The 25015-nt window shown below is 36.1% G+C and overlaps 1 long non-coding RNA gene across 1 annotated transcript in view; it reads right to left on the bottom strand.

Annotated features, from left to right (window-relative positions):
* The window catches only part of LOC128642981 (uncharacterized), a 36943-nt gene extending 12963 nt beyond the window's left edge, over positions 1–23980 (bottom strand). The window contains exon 1 of the long non-coding RNA XR_008399746.1: positions 23866–23980. This is a non-coding gene — a long non-coding RNA (uncharacterized LOC128642981). The remainder of the gene's footprint in view (positions 1–23865) is intronic.
* Positions 23981–25015: the final 1035 nt, after the last annotated feature.

The following is a 25015-nucleotide window of genomic DNA, read 5'->3' as shown; positions in this document are numbered from 1 at the left end:
TTATTCAATATTTATTATCCTTATCATCCCCTTTAAAATGGCCCGCTAAAAATGCTTTATTCTCAACTAAAGCTAGTAGTGGGGATGGAATTGATGAAATCTCTTTTTTTTTCCGTATCAGCTTATCCCAAGTTTTAAAATTTGCTTTCAAAATACTATAGTTCTCTATCTCTATAGATCTGTCCCTTGGGTTTAACCAACATTGATTGCTTATCTCTTTCCTATCTAAGAGATCTCCTTCTATTTTTACCCACATTTTGGAATCTTTTTTAGTATGCCACTCTATTACCCTTTGCAGCATGGATGCCTGTCTATATTTAACTAGGTTGGGAAGGCCCATTCCTCCCACTTGTCTTTTCCTAAACATGGTCACTGTGCCTATCCTAGGGTCGATTTTACCCCAAACGTAATTGTTAATCATTTTTTGGACTTCTTCCATATATTTAGAAGGGAGAGGGATAGGCAGAGCCTGCAGTAAATACAGGAATCTTGGTAGAACATTCATCTGAATAATATTTATTCTCCCCAGCCACGAGATTCTTTTAGGGTACCAAGATAATAAGTCATTTGTTATATTTTTTTTGAGGCTTATATAATTAAGATCATACATTCTACTCACTGATTTAGACAGAAAAATTCCTAAATATTTCAATACTTCAGTCCTTTTAAAAGGTGAGATCCTAGATATATTTTCTTGTAACTTATCATCTGTTTCTACATACATTATTTCAGACTTATTCATATTGGTTAAGAAATTAGACATAGGGCGCCATGTACTAAGCTTCGAAGTGACCGTCCGTCTGTATTTCCGTGTCAAAATTCGCTCACGATCTGCTTCTCGTATGTATCAATCTGCGATCTGCTCGAAAAACCACTATTTTTCATCAGCGATCGTAATTTTACTCAACTCATCGTTCCGAAGCCTTTTTCCACTTACTACATGTTCGATCGCACGTAAATTCGCTGTAATCGGAAATTATGAATGTTACAACTAATCCGCCCGCTCCAACTTTCACTGTAACTTCGCGTGATTTCCTTCGCGACCATTTAGGTAGCGAATACAATAGAAAACTATAGGGGTTATCAACCTGACGCCAGGTAGAAGTACTTAAGTGAAAGGACTAGACTACTATTGTAGCATTATTGGTTTTTGGATCAGTGAATGAAGATGGAGACAGTTTTACACATGTTTCTTTTCCGATTAATTCAATTACGAGGCAGAAGGGCTATACAGGCACCGGTTAACAACTTGCAGAGAAGGAGAGGTAGAAGAATTAGAGTCCCTAGAGTTTTCCTTCCACGTATGGGTTTGGAAAGCATTTCTGATCGAGAGATTATCCAGAGATTCCGTTTGGATAGAGAAGCTATTATGCAACTTTACAATGAAATAGCAGAATACCTTGAACCAATGACAGCGCGTTCACAAGCCATACCCGGACTATTAAAACTGTTGGCAGCCTTACACTTTTTTGCCACCGGTTCATTCCAAGCTGTGTCTAGCGTTATAATTGGCATCAGCCAGTCTGCTTTTTCGAGGCACCTAACCAAAGTTATTGATGCTTTGATGGTCGTCTTTCCAAGGTACGTGTGCCTTCCATCGACTCCAGAAGAGTGGCAATCTGTGAAGTCTAATTTTTATAGAATGGCCGGAATGCCCAATGTACTTGGAGCCATCGATTGCACCCATGTTGCAGTCAAACCATCCAGAGAACGTGAGGAAGTTTTCAGGAACAGAAAACAGTACCATTCCCTCAATGTTCCGATGGTGTGTGACCATAACATGAAAATAATCAGTGTCCGTTCCAACTTCCCTGGATCCTGCCATGATTCGTATATCTTGCGTCAGTCTGGGTTATATCGGAAGTTTGAGGAGGGAGAGATGCCTGAAGGATGGCTGTTAGGTAATTATATTTTAGGGATGTTATGTTACAGTATTATTATAATTGTCAAACGTAGTTTATGTCATGCATTGTTATGATAGATTTAACTAAAAAAATAGTTAATTTTCATTGAAATTATCGTCTTTATCATCTTTGAAATGTTAATCCTTTTTAATTTTTTTCATAGGGGACGCTGGTTATTTCAGTAGAGAATGGTTATTCACACTCTATAACAATCCTCGAAGAAGATGTGAGGTGAAATTCAACGAGGCACACAGATCCACCAGAGGAATCATCGAGAGAGCATTTGGATTGTTAAAAATGCGCTTTCGTTGTCTTGACCACTCAGGTGGTGTCATGCAGTATGCTCCCAAGAAGGTTGCAAAAATTATTCTTGTATGCTGCATTCTGCATAACATTGCAATAAGAAGAGGAATTGAAATTGATGAAGATGATATATCATTTGAGAACTTCCCTGAGGTCATCTGTAATGATGCACCAACAAGACAGGCTATTAATGCCAAAAAATTTGTCGCAGAGAACTATTTTAAGGATTGATTTCATCAAAAGATTGTAATCACAGGACTTCTATCAACAAGTACAACATTCTAGATCCAACTAGATCAACAAGTACAACATTCTGTTGATGCGAGAAGTTAGGGTTGCGAGTCTTCTTAGAAGTAGCAGAATCTCCGGAGCAAGCCATCTTGTCAAAGTGAATACCGAAAAGTAAATAAACAATATTCTAAAATTTCTGGGAAAATACACATTCTTATACATGTCAGCAGCCAGACGTTGCCGCTTGTCTGGCGATTATGACACCTAGATCGTCACGTGGGTAAAGAACTAAACCAATCAGGTCGCAGACTGCTTCTTAACTTTGCTCTTTCGCGCCGAACGAAGCTTCAAAGTTATCAATAATCCGATTGTCTTCGACACACAATAGACGCGAAATTTTACGGCTTGGTTTTTAGTACATTCATGTAACGAAGTGCCATCCGCATGGTGCGAATGCCGGCGGGTTATTTCGATACGGTCTGTGCGAAAAAATTGACGCCTTAGTACATGGCGCCCATAGTCCCAAATACCTTGAGTTCTTTCATCAATGCTGGAATAGATGCCGCAGGATCGGATAGGGACAGGAGAATATCATCTGCAAATAAGGATGTTTTGTATTCATTATCTCCTAGCTTGATCCCCTTTATATATTTGTTTTGCCTGATGCGGGCTGCTAATATTTCTATAATTAGTGTAAATAGTGTTGGTGATAGGGGGCAACCTTGTCTTGTCCTATTATAAATCTCAAATTTAATATTTGAAGATTGCCCATTTATTTTTATCCTTGCTGTTGGTTTTGAATATAATGCCATTATTCTCTTAATGGTGATCTGATTGAAGTTAAACAGCCTTAATGTATCTTCCAGAAATGACCACCTAACTCGGTCAAATGCTTTTTCGGCATCAACCGAAATGAACACTGATGGAATTTTTTTCAATTGGGAGAATTCTAATAGATGGATATTTTTTATAATGTTATCTCTAGCTTCTCTATTCTGGACAAAGCCCACTTGATCCAAGTGTATAATTCTTTCCAGAATATTTTTTAGGCGATTGGCCATAATCTTTGCAAATATTTTTAGATCTACATTTAAGAGTGAAATAGGTCTATAGTTTTTCACTTCCTCCTTACTCTTACCTGCCTTAGGGATCACAATTATACTAGCCTCCTGCATTTCTATAGAAAACGTATGTCCTTCATCTATTGAATTAAATAATTTCAATAAAAATGGAGACAAGATTTCTTTATAATTTTTGTAATACCGGGCCGTGTACCCATCCGGGCCTGGGGCTTTTCCTTCTGATAGGCTCTCAATAGAGTCATGCATTTCTTGGAGGCTTATAGATTTGTCTAGTTTTTGGTTTTCCTGCTCTGTTAATTTATTTAATCTAAGATTATTTGTATAAATTCTCCACTCTGTTTCCTCCCTCGCTTGCGGATCTATATTATATAAAGATTTGTAAAAGTTTTCGAATTGTGTGCTAATCTCTTTTTGGTTCTTACAGAAATTTTTATTCTCGTTCTTTAATTTATAAATGCCGGTACTTATTTCTTTTTTCTTAATGGCTCTAGCCAGGAGTCTTCCATTTTTATCCCCTTCCGTGTAATATTTACGTTTTAACCATATCGCTTTCCTTTTATTTATTCTAGACCAATATTCCTGGATGGTCCTCCTTTCTTTCCCTAGTTCCTCTAGGGTATTCTTATCATCTGGATTTTGCTTATGACTCTTCTCTAAAATATGGATCCTTTTCCAAGTCTCTAGGAACTTATTTTCTCTTAGCCTTGTCTGGACTGCCTTTAATTTAATTAACTCACCTCTCAAGACACATTTATGTGCGTCCCAGAGGACCAATGTTGAAATCTGCTCTGTATTATTGATATTAAAAAATTCTTCTATTGCTCCTGCTATTTTATCTCTATCTTCTGGAGTACTTAATATAGAGTCATCTAATCTCCAGCTGTACTGTTTTCCCTCCTGAGTCCCCCATTTTAATTTTAGTCTTACTGGTGCATGGTCTGACCATGTCATTGGAAGAATCTGAATATCCTGAGTCCTTGTAAGTCCTTTTAGGTCTAGGCAAAAATAATCAAGTCTTGAATAAGACAGGTGTGGGTATGAAAAAAAGGTATAATCCCTTTGTTCTGGATGGAACAATCTCCATGCGTCTTGTAGAGCAATCTGGTCTAAACTCTTGTTAACTTGGGATATAATATATTTGGATATTGAAGATTTTTCTTTTGAATTATCTAGTTTTGGTTCTAATATCACATTAAAGTCTCCCCCTAGTATGGTAACCCCCTCTTGAAAATCCAACATAAGGTTAGACACTTTCTTAAAGAAAACGTTCTGCTTAATATTTGGACCATACACATTAAATATCGTCACTAGTTCCCCTTGGAGGATACCTTTTATACCTATATATCTCCCCTCTTTATCTTTTAGTTGCTCCTTTAATTGAAAATTCAATTTTTTATGTATAAGAATACAGACACCCTTCTTCCTGTCTCTATCCGATGCCGAATAGCATGTTTTATATTTCTCGTTTGTGAACCTAGGTTCCTTATTTCTCCTGAAATGAGTTTCTTGAAATAATAATATATCCCCTTTTAATTTCTCCATCTCTCTCAGTGCCATGGATCTCTTTTGGGGAGTATTCAATCCTTTGGCATTTATAGAAATAAAATTAATATCGGACATTAAAGTTTAGTTCTCCCCCAAAGAGCAACCATAGATACATCTTATTGCCTAACAAAAATTGAAAACTTAACAATTTTATTCCAAAGGTGAATCCAGTAACATCTAATATAAACATTCTACAATCATACACAAACATATCCAAAAAAACAAACAAAAACAGCAAAAAACACAAAAGACTAGAACCCTGAGGGTAGTACTTCCTCCCTGTTGGAATTATTTCCACTTCTCTTATAGAGAGGGGAAAAAAAATAGTGCAAGTGACCTGTGAGAAGAAGATTCCCAAAAAGTGGGCCACTTCTGAGGTGAGGAAAAAAAAAAAAAATATTGTTGTTACCTGTGTCGTGTAGAAGAGTAAGTCCCAAAAAATGGGCCTCTTCTGTGGTGAGGGGGAGAGAAAAAAAAAAAGAAAAAAAAAAAAAAAAAGGGGGTATACAAGAATCAAGTGAATTAGTGATTCCAAACCGTGGACTTCTTCTGTTGTGAGGAAAAAAAAAAAAGACACACACTCGTGGCCTTCGATGTAAACCCACTTGTGCCACGCATTTATAGTGCTAATTGTGATTATTATGTGTTGGATATAAAAAAAAAAAAAAAAAGTTTATTGAGACGTGTCATGTGGAAGACATCTTCTATTGTGAAAGAAAAAAAAAACAAACAAAAAAAAACAAGTATGTTGTGAAGTGTCATGTGAAAAAATATTGAGCATGTGGAAGGAAGATTCCAAAAAATAATGAGCATCTTCTATTGTGAGAAAAAAAAAAAAAAAAAAGGGGGAAAAATGTGAAGTGTCATGTGTAGGGAAGATTCCAAACAATGAACATCTTCTATTGTGAGAAAAAAAAAAAGGGGGAAAAATGTGAAGTGTCTTGTGGATGGAAGATTCCAAACACTGAGCATCTTTTATTGTGAGAGAAAAAAAAAATCTATTCTCTTTCTAAAGCATTTTTTCTTTATAAGGAGCTATAACCTAAAATGAAAATACATTAACATTAGACTGTCCTTTCTGCTACTTTTCTTCCAAAAGAGTCCTCCCATTAAATAGGGGATACTCATGCTGTATTTTGTCTTGGGTGGTCCTTCTTTTTTTTTCTTACTTCCTCCCAGCGAATTCTTTGCTGTTTTCCACCCTCATATAACCTTTGTCCTGACTCCACTTGTTCATCTCTCTCAAAGTCCTCTGGGATTTCTAATTGTAATTGTAATTTCGAAATAATTTGTCCAATATATTCTTTCTTTTTATAATACAGGGTATTCCCATTATAAGAGATCAAAAGGCCAAAGGGGAATGTCCATTTATACCTAATCCCTTTTTCTTGAAGAGATTTAGTTAAAAATCTAAGATCTCTCCTTTTTTTCATTGTTGCCACGCTTAAGTCTGCAAATATCTGCAGATCCTGTTGTTGATATTTAAAAGTGTGTTCTTTTTTGGCTAGCTTTAAAATCTGTTCTTTTAGATCAAAGTCTTGTAATTTTAGAATCACATCTCTTGGTTTCCCTGATTGTCCTTGGCTGGCTGTTCTGTGAATTCTAATTATATTTATTTCACATTCCTGGAATTTTAAGCTAAGTGAGCTAAGAAATTTTTGGGTAAAGGGTTTTAATTCTTCTGTTTTAATCTCTTCAGGGATACCTTTTATTCTTAGATTCCCCCTTCTAGACCTGTCTTCCAAGTCAGCTAGTTTATTTTGTATATCCCTTATAGTATGTGATTGAGTTAGGATAATTTCATTAGCTTGTGAGAGTTGCTTATCCAATTCCTCCTGTTGTTCTTCTAAAGCATTAACCCTTTGGCCCACCTCCTTTAGGTCTTTTTTCAAATCGGAGATTTCAGCGACTATACAGTCTTTTATGGACATAATATCCTCTTTGGTAGCCAGTTTCCTTATCTCTTCTATATTAAACTGTATTTCCTTAGTTACAGGAGTATCTATGCATTTTAGGCCTGGGTTCTTAGGGCTAGTGTGACTCTCCAAGCTCACATTTTGGAAGAAGGGGTTATCTTTCATGCTTGGGGATTTATTATTTTTATTTGCTTTATCTAATTTAGTCGCTTTTTTTACTGACATTCCTCTTAAGCTTTTCCCTTTAAGACAGTTATTATTTTTTTTTTTCTGTTTCCCCTTTTTTTTTTTCCTTTTCTTTTCCTTTCAATTAATTTTTAAGGGTATAGCTTCACTTCGGTATTTAATAGTTATTCTTGAGGGGTATCTCTGGTTATTTTTCCCCCCTTTCTTTTCTTCTTTTTTCCTCTTTCCCCTTTTCTTCCTTCCTTCCCCTCTTTTACACCTTTTTCCCCTTTACTCTCCTCTTTTCTTTGCTTTTTCCTTTTCTTGTTTCTTTTCCCCTTTCTCCTTTTTTTATGTTGACTTCATTTCTCTTTATTTCAGCCTTTCTTAATTTCCCTGTGACTTTCAGAAGGAGGATAAGTCTCTTAATTTAACAAAGATCCTATACAGCCAATGTTATTGTATTTGTCCCCCCCTGTTTCAGTACGCCGGGTCAGCGCTACCTTGACTCTGGGCTAATGTGTTAGTGCTGTGCAGACTACAGATATCGGCTTTTGTGATCTAAGTGTGTATCCGTGCTCCTTAGCTCATACGCTCAGAGTTTACTTTAAAGGATATTTCTTTCCCTTTATAGGAAGAGACCCTTCTTTAGCTCCCACACCAGCTATACAGCTTTATCCTAAATATAGCCCTGTGGGGCTTAAAGTTCAGCAGTGTTTACCTGAGTTGGCTCCTTGCGGTGGTATCTGTGACGTCCCAAGGCCAAGCTGAAGGCTCCACTTCGGCTGAGCTATTATTTCTCTGTCCTGGTCTCGTCCTGTGTACACACACCTCTAATTCCGCTTCCAACAGCAGTTCTCGAGTCTCCCCCACTCGGACGTTTCTATGTGGCGAGTTCACTCCAGATCCGGAGCCGTTACCTCCTCTTGGTAACAATCTCCTGTCCTCTGCCAGCAGCTCCGCTCCCAGCCCGTCTCAGCTCCCCTCCTGATTTTTAGGGAATAGCCCTTCCTTGTGTTGTACGTGTACAATGTTAGGGGAGCGATTAGAGCGAATCCTTCTCTTTGCCGCTACTACTTGCCGCTGCTTCCACCTGAGCCTATGCACAGCACCTTCACTGCTGCTTACCGTTACAATTGTGCTTGTTTGATTTAAAAAGCAGCACTTTTTACCCCGGCTCTCCAACTTGCCTCTTTTACTTTGCTTTGAAGTTATCAGGGGGGGACTAAGACTTTTGGCTCCTTTAATATCATCTAAACATTGTAGTTTAGCATTCCGTCAGGGAGGATTTCAGGAGCTTCACCTTTCTGCTGCCATCCTCACGCATGCAGCAGGCTCCTCCCTCCTTCTCAATGTGTCTATTAGTTTTAAAGAGCAAGTGGTGAGAGCTTCATTCCACTCCTCTAACAGTTCTGGAACCTCTAGGTCAAATGATGGGTATTTCTTAATGCGTAACCCACAAGGAATTTTCTTTGCATCAATGTAGTGCTCAAAAGAGACCACATGCCATATAAGTCTCAGATCATTCAATAGCAATTTTTCCAATTTGAAAAACAAACCCTTGAGAGAGTTACCAGTCCCTCCTGAAGCTTCATTTTTCATGAAAATTTTCTCAAAAAAGCTTCTTCTGTGCTCCATATTAAAGATTGATTTATTGAAACTTGTTCCGTCTTCCTCCATAGTGTTTGCAAAAAAAGTGGCTTTGCCCAAGTGTACCACCAAAAAAGCAAACTTTATAGCCCTTTAAAATATATAACCTCAATTTATAATGGCATAAAAAAAACTTTGTTAGCCATATGAATATCTAACTCCTTATACCCTGCCAAACCTGTGCAATTATCGTTTCACCTCTGTTTTTTAGAAAAAGGATATTAAATAAACATTGCTCCAACCTTCACAGTTAGTACCAAATGTATGTCAATTTGTTCAAACTGTATAATGCTTTAAACCGTTTTACCACACCAGTGATTTATTCACATATAGCAAACCGCCTGATATCCACATACAGCGTGTATCAAGATCGCTCAGCAAACTGAAAGCATAACAGTTTATTTAAGGTAACATGACCGCAATGATATAATGACTTGTATATCCAAAATTATAGTATTCTCACCCCTTCAAGGCGTCCGGTAGCCACTTCGAGCAGGCCAACAAATGTGGCCACGGTTCTTGTATAACTTGTGGCTATGTACATGAAGGCAATGGCTTTAGGAGTAGCCAGACTAGGGAAGAATTCAGGCATAAATTTTATGCCAATTGTAGAGCTACATTTGTAGTCTATCTCCTTGAATTTGCAGTATACAGGTCAGACGAGTAGAGAGTTGAGGTCCAGAGTCAGGGAACATGTCAGGGACACTAAGGAATATGTAAAAGAGTCGGCGATAGCTAGACATTTTGATTTGATACATATGACCAATGTTTTTGATATGACAGTTCAGGTAATAGATCGCATCATGTTTCCACCTAGGGGAGGTGATAGGAATAGGTTACTATTAAAACAAGAATTATATTGGATATACCAATTGAGAACTATCACTCCCCTAGGTTTAAACCGTGAATGGGACATGAGTTATTTTGTGGGATAATTTAATTTAATTTGGTTTATTTTGCATTATATGTTTAGTATTCTGTTAGATTATTTGTGCAATTTATAGTACTCCTTTATGTGTTTTTGATTGCATAATTTTAGATGCATAATTTCATCTGCATATTTTTATACTGATATGTATAATTATTATCTAATAGAGTTGATATACACTTTTTCAGTACAGTACCATTTTATTGAAAACTGGAAACTCTGTGACAGTGTGTCACAGATAACCTATAGGAGGCGCTATTTAACAGATGGTGTGGGTGACCCTACTGTAAATATTTATAAAAAACCCATAAAAAGTTATGGTGAGAGCGAAACTAAAATACAGAATTAATAAATAAATTATTATAAAATAAAATGCAGACTTAATTAAAAAAGTTATTATGATTAATATAACAATGTATATATGTGTATATACACACATTGCACTGGATGGTGTCCAGTATAGGCGGTGTAAATGTACAGTCCCAAAATAAGTCCGTATGAGAAAGGAATAAATGAAGAAGGCAGCTCTCGGTCTTCACTTCACAAGTGATGTAATTTCTTAGATGGACAACTGTAAAAAACAGAAACAGAGGCGCCACATGTGTAGATCAATGGATACCACAAACACCAAACTGGACAAGATACAGGGTACTCACACACATGAAGGCACTCTCGTGTGCCTATTAGAGGCAGGCTGGTATTCTAAACAGCAAACCAGCTGGCTGTGTGAACGAATCCCCGTTGTGGTGTCCTGAAGCAGTGGATCTCCTGAAAGGCAGCCCTTGCCTAGATCATTTCCTATAGGTTGGAACAGGGGAGAAAGGCTAAACAGCCTTTGGGTTACTTGAAGGGAGATTGATAAACACACCAGACTTAGTGAATCATAAAACTAGCATTTATTATACAGAATAAAATAGCCAGTAATGTAGCACATTACAGCTGGTGTGTTAAAATCAAATCTCCTATAACATATAGAGATGTACAGCGACGCGTTTCTCGGGGGTAAACCCGTTTCCTCAGGCTTGTATACTCTACCTATGTCTTAATCACCCTTAAATAGGGCTCAGTAACCACATGTTTACAATGAACACTCCCCTTCCTTCCTTCCTTCACTTGAACCAATGAGAACCTTCCTTTCCCCCCACTCCCACTTGTTGCAGTAATTAGTTAATATTTACAGATTAAATTTATAATTAGAAATATGCTACTGATTTCCTAAGATTGGTGTTATATATACAGGTGATCTTGCGGTTTTTTTTTCAAAAAGATAACTTTTACGATCGTATAGGAAATTGCAACTGAACCTATGTAAACAAATCGTGTGGTGTATATTTAACCAACCAATGATGACAAGGAACCAAGAGGCTTGTGTCAAAACCTGAATCCGATTGGTGAGAGTCTGGTCATCCATGGACTACATGTCCCATGATTCCTGTAGATTCGATTCGTGGGTGTGGACCGCACCGAATCTGTATTCACCGCCGTCAGCTAAGCGTCAGCGTGACAAATAAAAATTTCATTGCTCAATGCAGACACACACCCACGAATCCAATAGGTTGATGTAATGTAAACAATCTGTCGTCTAGTTGACCAGCGATGTCAATTCACGAAAATAATATATGTTGAACTCACAAATATAAGTAATGAAAAAATTGGTGACCAATAACAATGGCTGTATGCGTGGGTTATGAGTATAATACGTGAGATTCATTTATGGCAATATATTATTGGTCTATGACAAGTGTAATATATTTATCGCTAATGGTGATGACATATATGTATATATATATATGGGATCAGTATCCAATAAAAGCTAATGTGAAAAAAACACCAGTGTTAATCAAACTATATTCTAAAGGACAGATACCCACTCCTATCTGTCCCTTAAAAAATATCCTTTCTTATGTGGTTAATACCCGGTGCTATGTTTATGACCATATCTCTATATTTAGTATGTGCACTGATATGCCAGACACATTGCATATATTGCTGTGACTAGTGTCTGTGTATATTTATACCCTATAAGTATCCAAAATAACAATCTCTGGACATGGTGATGATCAAATGAAAAAGGAAAAAACTTATAATCTATATTTTCCAAAGTTGTGTAATGATATTGTGTGTGTATGTGAATACGTATCGTTTGGACAATATATTTAGTGAATGTCTACGTGATTCAATTAAAGGGAAAATTAAAGGGATATTTTGTGCTGCTAGGGAATATCTATAAAACTACGCGTGCATACATGTTAGTGTAATTTATGTAATAATGGGATGTGGTGAAATTGTGATAATCAATGGGATCAGTGATACTAGTATTGGTATATATTTAAAATATAAGAATGACAGATAATTAAATATTGATTAGTTCATCAATATGAAAGGAGCTAAGAGTGAAACCTAAAAATAGGAATAAGAATAAGAATAGGACCTGATACCTGTACTGAATATAATCACTAAATGTAATAAAATTGTGATGATCATTCTGATATGTGTTGTTAGTACTAATGTATATGCATTTCAGATACTCACTATTATATAAGATTAAGCAACAAGTGGGGGGTGAAAGTCCAGTGTACAAAATCACTAAATGACCAAATATATCTCTGTATGTTACCCTTCGACCACATTAAACAAAATTGCTGTAAAAGATAGACAAAGATCAAAACACATAAAATCTATACTGTTGATAATCACATTGGAATTCATCCCAAGATTTAAAAAACAATAATATATGTTATGTGAATACAACTGAATCTATAACCTCATTTAGGCCTGTGGGAAACAGACTGTTGAATTTAAAAATCCAATAGGTTTCCCTCTGTCTGAGTTTGGTGAACCTATTATATACATTACTTTTCGGAATGTTTTCTATTGGGGTGATTTTAAATGGACATTTTCCAGATATGTAATGTTGACAGGTATGTCTAGACACACTATGTTTAGATGATTTTGCTTTTATGTTCCTCAGATGCTCGCTCCATCTAATACGAACCTTCCTACATGTCCTGCCTATGTATTGTATGCCACATTTGCAGGATAGCGCATATATGACATAGCTGGAATCACAGGTCATTTTACTTTTAATAGTAAATTTTTCCCCATTGCTATATGACTCTATGCTAGTTGTTCCATGGGAAATATGTTTACACATATAGCACAGTCTCTTTCCACATTTGTATACTCCCTTTTTACTAAAAATGTGGTTTCCTATCTTCTCTCCTAATTTTGGTATATTGGTTACCTTTCTTTTTGTCATCACCACCTTACTTGGGGCTAGTTTTTGTTTGTAGGAGGGTGCTCTTTTAAAAACCAATTTTGGTTGTGAAGGGAGTGTTTTATTCAAAATCGGATCTTTTAATAAGATCGGCCAGTGTTTTTTTAAAACTTTATTGATGTTTTTGTGATTGGAGTTGTATTGTGTAATAAAGAGTGGTTGTTTGTTAAAATTACACTCTTCTTTATTGTCATGTTGGTCTGTGTTGGGAACTGAAGTTAGTAATTGTTCTCTATTTAAATCCATGGCTCTCTGGGAACCCTTGTCAACGAGTTCAATGGGATATCCCTTCTCTATAAATCTTGATGTTAGAATGGGGGCTTGCTGGTCATATTGTTCTACCGTGCTGCAATTCCTACGTAATCGACAAAACTGACTGTATGGAATGTTAGTCTTCCATTTTGTTAAATGGTTGCTGGAGAAGTGTAAGAAATTGTTGCAGTCTACCTTTTTGAAGTAGGTAGAGGTAGATATATTGCCCCAAGGGTCCCAGGCAAGTATGATGTCAAAAAATTCTATCTGATCCTTTTGTAAATTATGTGAAAAACTTATACCCATATTATTATGATTCAAATGTGAAACAAATTCCAATGCTTCTGCTTCTGAACCATCAAAGATAAAAATCAAATCATCTATGTAACGGCCATAGAACACCAGATTGCCCCTCCAATGGGTCAATTTGAGGACCTATACATTTACAACTCACAATGGAGGGGCAATCTGGTGTTCTATGGTGGTTACATAGATGATTTGATTTTTATCTTTGATGGTTCAGAAGCAGAAGCATTGGAATTTGTTTCACATTTGAATCATAATAATATGGGTATAAGTTTTTCACATAATTTACAAAAGGATCACATAGAATTTTTGGACATCATACTTGCCTGGGACCCTTGGGGCAATATATCTACCTCTACCTACTTCAAAAAGGTAGACTGCAACAATTTCTTACACTTCTCCAGCAACAATTTAACAAAATGGAAGACTAACATTCCATACAGTCAGTTTTGTCGATTACGTAGGAATTGCAGCACGGTAGAACAATATGACCAGCAAGCCCCCATTCTAACATCAAGATTTATAGAGAAGGGATATCCCATTGAACTCATTGACAAGGGTTCCCAGAGAGCCAGGGATTTAAATAGAGAACAATTACTAACTTCAGTTCCCAACACAGACCAACATGACAATAAAGAAGAGTGTAATTTTAACAAACAACCACTCTTTATTACACAATACAACTCCAATCACAAAAACATCAATAAAGTTTTAAAAAAACACTGGCCGATCTTATTAAAAGATCCGATTTTGAATAAAACACTCCCTTCACAACCAAAATTGTTTTTTAAAAGAGCACCCTCCTACAAACAAAAACTAGCCCCAAGTAAGGTGGTGATGACAAAAAGAAAGGTAACCAATATACCAAAATTAGGAGAGAAGATAGGAAACCACATTTTTAGTAAAAAGGGAGTATACAAATGTGGAAAGAGACTGTGCTATATGTGTAAACATATTTCCCATGGAACAACTAGCATAGAGTCATATAGCAATGGGGAAAAATTTACTATTAAAAGTAAAATGACCTGTGATTCCAGCTATGTCATATATGCGCTATCCTGCAAATGTGGCATACAATACATAGGCAGGACATGTAGGAAGGTTCGTATTAGATGGAGCGAGCATCTGAGGAACATAAAAGCAAAATCATCTAAACATAGTGTGTCTAGACATACCTGTCAACATTACATATCTGGAAAATGTCCATTTAAAATCACCCCAATAGAAAACATTCCGAAAAGTAATGTATATAATAGGTTCACCAAACTCAGACAGAGGGAAACCTATTGGATTTTTAAATTCAACAGTCTGTTTCCCACAGGCCTAAATGAGGTTATAGATTCAGTTGTATTCACATAACATATATTATTGTTTTTTAAATCTTGGGATGAATTCCAATGTGATTATCAACAGTATAGATTTTATGTGTTTTGATCTTTGTCTATCTTTTACAGCAATTTTGTTTAATGTGGTCGAAGGGTAACATACAGAGATATATATGGTAATTTAGTGATTTTGTACACTGGACTTTCACCCCCCACTTGTTGCTTAATCTTATATAATAGTGAGTATCTGAAATGCATATACATTAGTACTAACAACACATATCAGAACGATCATCACAATTTTATTACATTTAGTGATTATATTCAGTACAGGTATCAGGTCCTATTCTTATTCTTATTCCTATTTTTAGGTTTCACTCTTAGCTCCTTTTATATTGATGAACTAATCAATATTTAATTATCTGTCATTCTTATATTTTAAATATATACCAATACTAGTATCACTGATCCCATTGATTATCACAATTTCACCACATCCCATTATTACATAAATTACACTAACACGTATGCAAGCGTAGTTTTATAGATATTCCCTAGCAGCACAAAATATCCCTTTAATTTTCCCTTTAATTGAATCACGTAGACATTCACTAAATATATTGTCCAAACGATACGTATTCACATACACACACAATATCATTACACAACTTTGGAAAATATAGATTATAAGTTTTTTCCTTTTTCATTTGATCATCACCATGTCCAGAGATTGTTATTTTGGATACTTATAGGGTATAAATATACACAGACACTAGTCACAGCAATATATGCAATGTGTCTGGCATATCAGTGCACATACTAAATATAGAGATATGGTCATAAACATAGCACCGGGTATTAACCACATAAGAAAGGATATTTTTTAAGGGACAGATAGGAGTAGGTATCTGTCCTTTAGAATATAGTTTGATTAACACTGGTGTTTTTTTCACATTAGATTTTATTGGATACTGATCCCATATATATATATACCTCACTGACGAGGCCCATAGGAGGCCGAAACGATCGTCTGGGGTTGTCATGTTCCTTGTTCAGAGGAGAATTGCCTGGTATTTCGGGGCTGGACTGACCTTACTTGGCGGGATCAGACTGATATACTTCAGGAAAGTTTTCTTCTGTGAAAAGCACACTGGTCTAAAAGAGGCTGCCTCCGGGTGGTAAATCGCCATAGAACAAGCCACTGAGCTGTTGTTCGTTCCTGGTAGAGCGCTTCTCTCTTTGTATGCAAATTATTATGACCCTGGGGAAGTCTCCCTATGGGTGATGGGGGAAACCAGACGTGGACTCCTTGCCCAGTGTGCTTAGAGGAATGTGGCTGCACCTCACTGACGAGGCCCATAGGAGGCCGAAACGATTGTCTGGGGTTGTCATGTTCCTTGTTCAGAGGAGAATTGCCTGGAATTTCGGGGCTGGACTGACCTTACTTGGCGGGATCAGACTGATATACTTCAGGAAAGTTTTCTTCTGTGAAAAGCACACTGGTCTAAAAGAGGCTGCCTCCGGGTGGTAAATCGCCATAGAACAAGCCACTGAGCTGTTGTTCGTTCCTGGTAGAGCGCTTCTCTCTTTGTATGCAAATTATTATGACCCTGGGGAAGTCTCCCTATGGGTGATGGGGGAAACCAGACGTGGACTCCTTGCCCACTGTGCTTAGAGGAATGTGGCTGCACCTCACTGACGAGGCCCATAGGAGGCCGAAACGATCGTCTGGGGTTGTCATGTTCCTTGTTCAGAGGAGAATTGCCTGTTATTTCGGGGCTGGACTGACCTTACTTGCCGGGATCAGACTGATATACTTCAGGAAAGTTTTCTTCTGTAAAAAGCACACTGGTCTAAAAGAGGCTGCCTCCGGGTGGTAAATCGCCATAGAACAAGCCACTGAGCTGTTGTTCGTTCCTGGTAGAGCGCTTCTCTCTTTGTATGCAAATTATTATGACCCTGGGGAAGTCTCCCTATGGGTGATGGGGGAAACCAGACGTGGACTCCTTGCCCAGTGTGCTTAGAGGAATGTGGCTGCACCTCACTGACGAGGCCCATAGGAGGCCGAAACGATCGTCTGGGGTTGTCATGTTCCTTGTTCAGAGGAGAATTGCCTGGTATTTCGGGGCTGGACTGACCTTACTTGGCGGGATCAGACTGATATACTTCAGGAAAGTTTTCTTCTGTGAAAAGCACACTGGTCTAAAAGAGGCTGCCTCCGGGTGGTAAATCGCCATAGAACAAGCCACTGAGCTGTTGTTCGTTCCTGGTAGAGTGCTTCTCTCTTTGTATGCAAATATATATATACATATATGTCATCACCATTAGCGATAAATATATTACACTTGTCATAGACCAATAATATATTGCCATAAATGAATCTCACGTATTATACTCATAACCCACGCATACAGCCATTGTTATTGGTCACCTATTTTTTCATTACTTATATTTGTGAGTTCAACATATATTATTTTCGTGAATTGACATCGCTGGTCAACTAGACGACAGATTGTTTACATTACATCAACCTATTGGATTCGTGGGTGTGTGTCTGCATTGAGCAATGAAATTTTTATTTGTCACGCTGACGCTTAGCTGACGGCGGTGAATACAGATTCGGTGCGGTCCACACCCACGAATCGAATCTACAGGAATCATGGGACATGTAGTCCATGGATGACCAGACTCTCACCAATCGGATTCAGGTTTTGACACAAGCCTCTTGGTTCCTTGTCATCATTGGTTGGTTAAATATACACCACACGATTTGTTTACATAGGTTCAGTTGCAATTTCCTATACGATCGTAAAAGTTATCTTTTTGAAAAAAAAACGCAAGATCACCTGTATATATAACACCAATCTTAGGAAATCAGTAGCATATTTCTAATTATAAATTTAATCTGTAAATATTAACTAATTACTGCAACAAGTGGGAGTGGGGGGAAAGGAAGGTTCTCATTGGTTCAAGTGAAGGAAGGAAGGAAGGAAGGAAGGGGAGTGTTCATTGTAAACATGTGGTTACTGAGCCCTATTTAAGGGTGATTAAGACATAGGTAGAGTATACAAGCCTGAGGAAACGGGGTTACCCCCGAGAAACGCGTCGCTGTACATCTCTATATGTTATAGGAGATTTGATTTTAACACACCAGCTGTAATGTGCTACATTACTGGCTATTTTATTCTGTATAATAAATGCTAGTTTTATGATTCAATAAGTCTGGTGTGTTTATCAATCTCAACCCAAAGGCTGTTTAGCCTTTCTCCCCTGTTCCAACCTATAGGAAACGATGTAGGCAAGGGCTGCCTTTCAGGAGATCCACTGCTTCAGGACACCACAACGGGGATTCGTTCACACAGCCAGCTGGTTTGCTGTTTAGAATACCAGCCTGCCTCTAATAGGCACACAAGAGTGCCTTCATGTTTGTGAGTACCCTGTGTCTTGTCCAGTTTGGTGTTTGTGGTATCCATTGATCTACACATGTGGCGCCTCTGTTTCTGTTTTTTACAGTTGTCCATCTTAGACAATACCATGTTATAGTGCATTTGAAATAATATCCTATAAATGCTATTGGAGACTTAGATAATTCTATCGGTTCAGTATTTAGCAGTTTAAAAGTTTATTTCCTCACATTTAGGAGGATCTATATTTGAATAATACTATTGTGGGATATTATTTTGATTATTTGTGCTTTGTTCCATCTTTGTAAAATGTCCATAGAGTTTGCAATAAGGTAGAATTAGAATGTATTTTAACATTGTATTGTTGTATTTTAATGTATGATTGTCTTCAGGTGTTCTGTGCCTTTAAATAGTCTATGAACACTGAACAAACTCACCCTATGATTAAGTGCTCAATGGAGCACGAAACTAGTCAGGGAGTTTGTGTGCCCTGTACTGTCCATTTTTAAATGTTCTAATAAAGGATTAATTATTTTTAACCTTTTTTGATAGCCCTCATCTATTCTCCTTATCAGTGCAGCTGCTACCGCTCTTTTTTGTTACATTTACTTACGGCTGCACCGGCCGTTTTCCTGCAGCTTTACCCCTGCCGCCTGTGCTTGTTTGGAGTGCTCTGTTTGTCCTCCCCGGATTACGTCACCGCTTCCGCTTCTGTAGCGGTTAGAACTTTGTGGAGTAAATATTTAAGTGTTTATATGTGTATATATACATATTAACACATAAATACATATATATGTATATAAGCATATACATATGCATTTATAGTGATAACACAGTTCCAATAGACCGCAATGTAAAGGCATTTTTTTAGTACTGCTTTTCCCCCCACATACCCTCACTTTAACCCCTTATAACTGCTTTGTGCAGTTTTTATTAAAAAAAAATAAAGATGCTCATCTTTTAACTTTTATATAGAACTACTGTCCACTTTATTTGGGGGGCAATTGGGGCACAATTTGTCATTTTGTCTGACCTCTGGTTAATTGCGCTAAGCCCAAAGTGCTCCCGCAAGTTAACAGGAATATTAACCAGCCACTTACAATGGCCCCTTTATGGCACTCCACTTGTAATCTAGCCCTAAGTGTTAAAAATAGGGGTTTTCCTTCTATAGGGTAACATTTTAAATGATTTGTTAGATCTACGAAAAATATTATACCCATCTTTATAGAATTTAATATGCAAATATATTGTATATTAAAGTGATGGTAAACTCTACCCTTTTTAAAATAAGATCCGGAATGTTAGTGATATTTTAGATGGAGTTTAAATGATCGGTCGTGCTATAACTTACTTTTTAATATAGATATGAAATTGAAATTCCCTGGCGCTCCGATGCCACTTCAAAAGTAAATGTTTCTGTTTGAATTGTTCTCCAATCAGCACTCTAGCTACAACAAAAGTGTCATATAAGGGGAGAGCGCTGATTGGAGAACAATTCAAATTGTTAGCTCACAGAAAAAATGACTTTTGAAGTGGGCAGCAGAGTGCGGAGAATTTGAATTGAATATATTTATTAAAAAGTACGTTATAGTGCATATTCACTACAATTGATGAATGAAACTGCATATAAAATTTTACAAACTTTCCAGATTTGTTTTTATAAAGGGGAGAGTTTACCATCACTTTAAGTTGTTACAGACAGCTCTCTCCCAGATTTGGCATTAGGTGATAGACGTTGCAAAACAGCCACTTATTGGTGGCAATAGATATAAGATACTCACACAAAAAAAAAGAGTTATATTGGATGTTGAAATTAAAAACAATGGAGCTGTTAGGAATAAATAAGAAATGGGACATCAGATTTTTTGTTGATTGATAGGTATGTAAGAAATGTAAAATACCTAATGCACCTTATATATTGATATATGTTTTCTATGAATAATATCAACAGTAACATCTTTTGCGTGATAAAATCATTTAATTTTAATATTATGGTTATTATTATTATCATTGGGTTTTTTACTTATTGTGAAGGAATATGTATCCTTTGAATGTATAATGTATGATTTACTCTCCTAGTAATGAATTATTGTGCTCTTAGCGTGCACTTTATATCCTATTTGACATTTGATCTAAATTATATGTTGTTTATTTCTATTTGACAATTCTGTAGTCTCCATGACTACTGATCTGTTTGTTGGGGATTGGAGGTGGTTGGTATATAAGGCAGAGTCAGTATGTACCTGATTATCCTATGATTAAGAGCCGCACGGCACGAAATGCGTAAGGACTCGGCCTCCTCCTTCCATGTGTTGAGTGTGTACTTTGGTTTTATCTTTTGGATTCCTGGAGTGCTGCCAATTTTTCTCTTTTGTTTCTATTTGCCGGCTTGCTCAGCCTTATCCTGTGATTGGCTTGCACCTCGCTGCTCAGTGTGATGACTGGCGTTTTGGCGGCTGCCTGATTCAAGTATTGCTGTAACCGGAATATGATTGCAGATGCTTTCAGCTGAACCTAGAGCTGCGGTGTCCTTCTCTACCCTCTCTCTTACCTTGTAGCCTAACTGCTTACATAATAATTTGTACGGCATAAAGAGTAGCGCACCAGTTTATTTACATAGAATCCTTGATAATCCACACTAAAAACACCAAGGGTACCTGATAATAAAGTAATATTTACAAAAATGATATTCCTGAGCTGCAACACACACGGCAAATGTTAGTGCTGATTTCTTAGATTATTTTTTTTCTGCATGCAGATTTGTTTGCAGTAAAAGTATTTAATTGTTGATGGCTGAAAGAAAAGTGTCCACAGACCTCCATTACATTATATAGCAAACAGTTAAACCATATTTATTTTTAAATTATTTGAGGCATGCATTGTGAGGTTGCAGATATTTTTTTTACAAACTAACAATGGATTAATACATCCAGGTCATTGTTTGCATGCATTAGAGCAATTATAAAATGCTATAACACATTTTTTACTTTTATATCCCTTTAAGTAATTGGTCCAGATTTATTGTATTTTCATTTTAAGTAATTTTATCATATATCACTAGGTGGCAGTATCATAAATGTATATCATTCTGTTTAGGGAATTAGGATCTGATGATTAATCCTCACCAGTATGCAAGGAAATGTGGCAACATATTTTAGCTTCTTTTTTGAGCATTATATTGTATTTTAAATGTCTCTCCTTCATATCTGTACCCCTGCATTGGGAGATAAACAGCTTTTATGGTAAAATTTGTCTTTCAAAATGTTTTTGACGCAACTTGTAGTACTGAAAATACTTTTAAGATAATTTTGGCAGAGCAGGAACTTTAGTGTCTATTAGTGGGGTGTTTTTTTTGTTTTGTTTTTTTTTTTAAATGTTTTTATTTATTAATTGGGAGAAAAATATATTTAGTAAAATATGGAAATATATTTATTATTAGAAGTTATTATTTAATGGCTAGGAGGGTCTAAATGCCCAGAATGAAGTAATCAAATTTAATTTTTATCTAAATTGGCATATGGCATATTAGCAAATGTAATGGACTGTATTGAGGTATTTAAAATCTCTCTATAGCCTGAATAAAATAGTTGGCTAGTACTGAATTTACATTTTAAAATGTTATTACAAGGGATAACTGCACTAATTTTACTGTTTTGACATTTACAATAAGCACTAATTGGATCTTATTTTATATTATATATTATTATTATTATTATCATTATCATTATTAGTTATTTGTACATCGTAAACAGATACCTTTAATTGATATCATTGCACTAAATCAGTATTTAACAATTTTCTTTATAGATGGTGTCTGAGAAATTATAGAACCAGTGCATGTTGCATTAATGTCAGTTATTATAAACAATGAGTGAATGATGCACAAACTGTTTTAGCAGTCACAGTTTTACCTTTTAAGAATGCTTGGTGTTTATATGCAAGAATGATCCCAATAAGTAGCAACACAAAGACAATGAACAGTATAATGCCTATTATGATGTAACAGCCTTCATTGTGACCTAAGATATAAAACAACATTTTTAGTATGCTTACAAATTACAGTGTTTTTTTTGACATTCAAGGTGGGACAAGTGCATCTCTTCCTTAACTATCTTCTCACTTATTACACACATGTGCATAAGCATTGGTTGCATGCAGGAAGGCTTAGTAATGTCAGTGGCCACGCTAGTAGGTTGATATTTTAATCTGTAATGTTACTACTGGTGGCGTCATTGCATTCTCAGACCCAGGCAGCACAATATCTTGAGCCGGCCCTGAATATATATATTATAGAAAAGAAAAAAAAACTGTTAATCTTGTGTTTTAGGTGAGGTTGTAATTTTAAAGGGACACTAAACCCAATTTTTTTCTTTTGTGATTCAGAAAGAGCATGCAATTTTAAGCAACTTTCTATTTTACACCTATTATTAATTTTTCTTTGTTCTCTTGTTATCTTTATTTGAAAAAGAAGGCATCAAAGCTAAGGAGACAGACAATTTTTGGTTCAGACCCTGGACAGCACTTAGTTATTGGTGGGTGAACTTATCCACCAATCAGCCCAGGTTGTTCACCAAAAATGGGCCGGCATCTAAACTTACATTCTTGCTTTTCAAATAAAAATACCAAGAGAATGAAGAAAATTTGATAATAGGAGTAAATAAGAAAGTTGCTTAAAATTGCATGCTCTATCTGAATCACAAAAGACTAAATTTGGGTTCAGTGTCCCTTTAATTATGATGGAAATGTGAGCCATGCACAACTTAAGATGATTATCTCTTTCAAAAATGTATGTGTAGTGCAATTTAAATCATATAAAAGTCAAACCTGAATGCTAAGCATTTTGAGTTTGAATAAAAGCATTTTTCAGTATACACTGGTTTGTTTTATGTATGCTGTGCATTTCAAATTTGACTGCTATGTACCCTTACACCATATTTTATGAATAATGATGCAATCTTTTGTCCAAATACTTTTATGTTGTGCCTTTGGAGAAAGTTATGTTGTATTACTTAGTGAGGATCGTGAAATTTTAGGACTTGTATATATGTTATAGACAATTTAGGTGCACTGACTCATGTAATTATAAATTATCACTTAATTTAATTGTGTTCGTAAAACTTGCATTGTTTTGGAGTCCAGGAACATCCTTTGAACAAACCTCTTGAGTATGTTTATATTATGTTCAGTTAGGACAGATATAAATTAGCTCCTACACTGTTCAAAAAATCTCAAACAGCCTGCTGGGGGCAATACAACAGGATATTCAGAAAACAATATGATAGGAAATGGCAAAGCCAAAGTAGCAGTGAAAGAGCATTGCAACATTTTTTTCGTAGAATATTTAATATTTTGTAGAGAATTGAAATATAAATGTAATGTCTCTTTGTGGGAGCAATAATCTGTTGACTAAACATTAGAGAGGCCAATTATGTAATTCCGCCATACAGTGATACCATATTTTTTGACTATCTAGTTAAAGATACATTGTGCTAACAAAATGTCTCAGTATTAGTTACAGTTCTGCTTGTTGTATAATAGTTGACAATAAACATAAGAATTATGGTGCCTTGGTCTTACCTGCTTCACCAAGTGGTTTGGCAATTGAATGTGTTGTACTGATATTTTTTCCACTAGAAAGCTCTTGTATGAAACATATAATTTGTAGATCTTGGTGTATGGTATTCTTCGGAAAAGCGATCAGGCTTCTCATACTTCCATCTGGACCATAGATGTTATTATCATTTAACTTCTTTCCATCAACATTCCATTGTATAGGACTCCAACTATCAGACCAGCTGAGAGCTTCACACATAAATATAATTGTGCCAAACTCTAGATTTTCTTCTTGGATTGGAACCAGTAGGGTAAGAATAGGTTTTGGCTGCACATCATCTACAAATATTCCACAGATAAAAAGTAACTTTTACTTAGTTAAGGGAATGGTTATGTTGTTGTTTTTTTTAACAGTTTTTTTGTTAATCATATTGCATTTAGCTGAATGGTATAAAGTATTTGTGCTTAAAGGGACACTAAACCCAAAATGTGTCTTTCATGATTCAGAAAGAGAATACAAATTTAAACAACTTTCCAATTTACTTCTATTGTTTATTTTGCTTCATTTTTTAGATATCCTTAGTTTAAGAAAAAGCAATGCACATGGGTGAGCCAATCACATGAGGCTTCTAAGTGCAGCAACCAATCAGCAGCTACTGAGCCTATCTATATATGCTTTTCGGCAAAGAATATCGAGAGAATAAAACAAATTAGCTAATAGAAGTACATTAGAAAGTTGCATGCTCTTTCTATATCATGAAAGAAAAAAATTGGTTTTCATGTCCCTTTAAATTATACTTATCTATATAATAAAATCCAACAGATTTCTAGATTCGTTTTTACTGTTAACTCATACACATGAAGACCAATCTTATAGCCAACCATACTGTAACTTAGTACTATATATTATGCTTCACATTGCAGAATTTCAACATATGTTTTTACCTATGGTTATAATTAAGATGGAGGTATGAAATTCTTGGTTCAGTCCTCTCTTGGTGCAGTAATACAATCCTGTATCAGATCTTTCCACCCTGTTAATGGTCAAAATGTCATCATTTTTTGTTGTATTGTGATATGTTGAATATTTAGGGTGAGAATTTGTGTTTAGAACAAATAATTCACCATGGGGGTTCTCTTTGTACCAATTGAAATCATACGCATCACTTATGTT

Source organism: Bombina bombina, chromosome 1 (genome assembly GCF_027579735.1).
Source record: "Bombina bombina isolate aBomBom1 chromosome 1, aBomBom1.pri, whole genome shotgun sequence".
Taxonomy (NCBI): Eukaryota; Metazoa; Chordata; class Amphibia; order Anura; family Bombinatoridae; genus Bombina; species Bombina bombina.
The sequence above is the reverse complement of the archived record's forward strand: the minus strand, read 5'-3'. Positions and strand labels throughout refer to the sequence as shown.